Raw genomic sequence first — 4,869 nt, 5'->3', positions numbered from 1 at the left:
TCTTCCTTGGACTTAACTACTCGGGGGTAAACCATACTTCTCTCCTATCTCCCTTCCTTCCATCTCTGTACTACTGGGCCATCTGGAACTGACTTGGCTCCTGTGTCTTGTTGGGCATTTCTGTGTCCCTTATCATGGACCTCTTACTTTAAGGGTCCCTGTCTTTTTCTTACCATATCTTGGGACACCTATTTTCCATGAACCCTGTTACTTCTTCCTTTCCAGGATGGGCCCATTGACTCCTCCATTGACATGGTTGTCTTGGGATGTTGATGCTCACATTCTATTTGTCAGGCTATTCATTCTCTTTGCCGACCATTGGATGAACTTTTCCAGGTAGGCATGCGGACTCTCTTCAACTCCATCTCTATAGCTTTAGGCTGTTTTATCTATTGATGGTTTTCATCTTCCACAAGATGTCAGCAGGACCCCTATTTCATTCAGTAGGCCTTACTAGGCTGCTAGTTTTGTTTCTCAAGGTATACTTACCCAAAATCTGCATTGAGTCAGATAATGGAAAGTGCTCATACTATCTGTCCTGGCTCTACATGTATCCACTGTGAGATCAGATGTTTGGTAAGACTACTTTCTCATTGTATCTATCTATCTATCACATTTCTTGCTATCTAGACCATACCTATTCTGTGTACTATTATGGAAAAAAAACCCATCATCAGACCAGTGTTTCTGCCCACTTCTTTAGCTTGCACTTGCTCACTTTTAAAAATAGTTTTTGTGATCATCCATTGTACTGTTTCCAGTAAAAAGACCTTTCCAGGCTGATGGACCAATGAGATCCTGGCAAATTCCTTTAGTCTCTCATATGTGAATTTTCCATGTTTTTTTTAGTGGAGTATGGGAGACCCTTGCCACTCACCAGTTTCTAGCTGCTTAGGTGGTGGACTTTGAAGATTTCTCACCAACTAGGACCTAACTGCTGGGGCTAGAATAAGGGGTCCCATTGCAGTGAGAAGTGAGTCTGTGGTGACACTGAAAGTTTAGTGAGGTCAACCCACATATGTATCAATGATAATCCCACTTCACTAACTACATATGAATCAGTGATACAACTCACTATACCAATCCATTCAGTACCTATATCTTACAAGTCCTCCTGCAGCCAGTGTCTGTTCTGTAGAGTAAAGGTGAACACTATTACTGGTCCCTACTATGTTACAAACATATTCTACTTCTGCAGCTGGCTTAGGAGCACATAGAGACTGATGGTCAAGTAGATGTGTATAACTGTATCTATACAGTAACAAAATAATGTGGTAAAAAAAAACTTACAATTTTCTAAAAACCATGATTATTTTATACACAATTCTAAAAATGAGGTTGTTCCCACTCTCAAAAATGACAATAAAATACAAATAACTTACTGTATAGGATAAAAAGTAGTAAAAATCCGATGAGACTGGAAAACAGTCTCATACACTCCACATGTTTCGACATTGTGTTATCCTCAGGTGTGTAATTTTTGCAAAAAATAACACTTGTATATACAATTACCAGATCACTAATCTACATATTAAAGAATTTCCCAGCATCTACTGATAACATTTCCATCAGGTCCATCATCCTTATTCAATAATTTAAATTTACTTTTTTTACATTTAATTGTCTCAATGGATTCACGTATGTTCATACTAATTGAATTAAATATATGTGATATTTTTTGCAAAACTTTACACTCCTGAAGATGACTCAGTGATATACATTGAAACATGTGGAGTGTATGAGACTGTTTTCCAGTTTTTCATAGTTTTTAAAAAATTGTGAGTTTTTTAATATTAAACATTACACAAGTGCCAAGGAATTAAAAAATAATAATATGGTGCCCTTTTCACACAGCTGGTTTTGACCTGTTGAGTCTGGTGGTAGTGGAGGTAGGTACATAAGGTATGGTCTGAATGAACCCCAATCTCATTACACATATTAAATTGTCTGATATCTTGTGTGTGAGTACTTGAACAGCCGTGTACCAATTTTGCCACACAAAATTGGATTATTTGCCTTTCTTCTTCTTGTGAGAAAAAGATTATAATTTGGATTAGCTGAAATGTGATCTCCCATGAGTATGCTCCTATGGAGCCTTTGTCATTGGGTGTCACACTCCATGAGCTTATTTTGGATACTTTTTGAAGAGGACTCATCTAGATAATCTTTGCACTAGTCTCTCTACCATCTCAATGTAGGATTCTAGTTAAACTGTATGTGGAGGTATTTGTTTTGGAAGTTAAAGTTTTCTTTACCTGAAAATGTTTTTCCAATAAATACCCACCTCATCACACATTCCCAGCCATTTTCCCCATTTCTAATGCACATTTTCTCACTTGCCTCATCAAAGAATGAAGATTCACGAGTGTAAGTGCATAGGGATAATTAGTATGCATTGGGGTGTCACCCCCTATTGATGGAGGGCTTTTGCCACTTGATGACATCATCATGCATTGGCTCAAATTTACATGAAATTAAGTGGGAGTTTTCATAAGGCTTTTTTGGCAGAGTGTGCAGAAGAGTTGTGGAAGATACCTAAACTGTGTGAAGAGGAGTATCCATGGAAATACATTTTCATAAGGCTTTTTTGGCAGAGTGTGCAGAAGAGTTGTGGAAGATACCTAAACTGTGTGAAGAGGAGTATCCATGGAAATACATTTTCTGGTTAGGAAAATGTTAAGTTTGTAAATATATACTACACACCAGAAGACATATTAAAACATTCAGGAATAAACCATACTGATTGATAATTTGTGTATCTGTTTTGAAGATTAAAAAACTGTCAGCATAATAATCGTCTATTGAGACAAAGATGGTATCTTAAGTAATTTTTTGTTGTTTAATAATATATTACAGACAACTAGTACTTGATTTTATTTGCTGTGTAGTAATTCATTAAAGTAAGGCACTTGTTTGCTCTTGGTAAGTGATCACTTCTGTAAACTGACCTGGTAAGAGCCCAGGAATAATATGTAAACCAACAATGTCTGTAATAAAACTGCTCATATAATTTGCAGTAACACTTTATAGTAATTGCTTTACAGATAAATCTTGTGGTATTTGATTAATAAAAGTAATTTGCCATTTAAACCACAATTATTTATTATTGCAAAAGCAAATATTTTGCTACATGTTTTGGCAAAATATATATTAGAAATAGGAGAGCCTTGTTCTGTATAAACATTTTTGTGAATACAGTGTATGTAACACAGTCTATACATGTATATATATATTAAATGTTCACAATTTTCTTCTTTTTTTTAACTTCCATTCACAGTGCTTGTCATTCAAAACATTTAGTCAGTAATGTCTGACTAGCATTTAAAGATTAATAAATTTGCCCATTTCATAGGTATAATACACATACATGTAGTTGAACAAATTTTTAGAGCTATGTATTTGTAACAGGTCTGGAGCCAAGATGATTATCAAATGATTAGCAAGAAAGTTTCTGAAGTTCTACCACATTCATTTTATTTTCACAGGTAATGAATTATCATTGAATATTTTTACTAATCTGATAACTACTCTGCAAAGTTTGATATAAAATGTAATAATAATAAATTTCCTCTTTAAGATTTAATGTCTGCCAACACATTTAGATGCAGATCTAAATAGAAAATAATTTTTTTGGGTAGTCTTAATGTATTTTTTATATACTTGCTTCAAAAAACATCATATTAGAGAAGCAGACTAAGTCATTTGAGACTGGCAGTTTCACAAGTTGTAAATTTAATACTATTTATAAAGAGGACATTTTTATTTTCTGTATCTTACTACATGTCAATATGCTATGAATGGTTGGGTACCTTATGTTAAAATAGTTTTGGATATGCAAATCAGTATGTCATGTGAAAACCACAACTGATGTGAAGTCCCATGGAAACTGTGTGTATTAGAGCTACATTTTGACATTGTTTAATATTTTGTAGGTTGTGTGATGCTACCAAAAATTTATGTCGTTTGAGAATGGTATGTAATGGCTCTTTTTTGTCACAAGCTATTCACACACTCAGATCATAAAGATGTGTTTAGATCAGGGATTCCTAATTTACAAGATGAGAATAGCCCTCATATTTAATACATTGGAGGACAAAGGAATATGGATCAACAGCTTAGTATAGCATTTTATAGCAAGTGAGAATTTATGAACACAAAGATCAGTGGTAAAAGCCATCCATGTGCCCTAGGCAGCAGGAGGCGACATAATGAAGATATTTTTCCCTCTGAAAAAGCAACAAAACTCACATGTATAACAAATCCATTCAGGTGTTGCATACTTAAAGCAGCTAGAGTATGAAATGAGTATTAATGATATTCTGTAAGAAGATGTACTGATCAAGTTGCAGGAAAAGGCTATTATGGATTTATGTACAACAGGTGCTGGATAACCATTGTCCTTGTACACTAGTTGGATTATGAAAATTCTAGAGCAAAGATCCTTTTGCTGGGATACAACAAACACATTTTGGGTTGAGTGAAACATATCATCATCAATGGATGTGTGGCAAAAATAGTGTGGTTGGAAGACTAATAGTGTACACTCTTTAACCCGTTGACTACCGGCTACTAACTTTCTCAGTAGCCAATGCAAGTCTTGCTTTTTGTCATTCCAACAGTAAAACTAGTGGTTAAAAAGTTTTAAAACTTTGTAATGACTTTAATAAATGTGTGTAGTTTAAGAAACATAAAGCCTGTTACTTCTGATAAGTTTAGTTTTTTTGCATTATGATGTATAATATCTTGGAAAATTATGTTAGTAAATGGTATTTATAAGAATTGATTACAATATTTATATTTGTTTCAGATTTGAACTGATTACTTTTTATGTTTTAGTACATTATTTTGCAATCCCAAAAAATTTGTGTT

At 34.3% G+C, this 4,869-nt stretch overlaps 1 long non-coding RNA gene across 1 annotated transcript in view; it reads left to right on the top strand.

Annotated features, from left to right (window-relative positions):
- Nucleotides 1-3,485, top strand: part of LOC106475295 — a 20,742-nt gene extending 17,257 nt beyond the window's left edge. The window contains exon 3 of the long non-coding RNA XR_001291800.2: nt 3,409-3,485. This is a non-coding gene — a long non-coding RNA (uncharacterized LOC106475295). The remainder of the gene's footprint in view (nt 1-3,408) is intronic.
- The last annotated feature ends 1,384 nt before the right edge of the window (nt 3,486-4,869 follow it).

Source organism: Limulus polyphemus, unplaced genomic scaffold, assembly GCF_000517525.1.
Source record: "Limulus polyphemus unplaced genomic scaffold, Limulus_polyphemus-2.1.2 Scaffold8366, whole genome shotgun sequence".
NCBI lineage: Eukaryota > Metazoa > Arthropoda > Merostomata > Xiphosura > Limulidae > Limulus > Limulus polyphemus.
The sequence above is the reverse complement of the archived record's forward strand: the minus strand, read 5'-3'. Positions and strand labels throughout refer to the sequence as shown.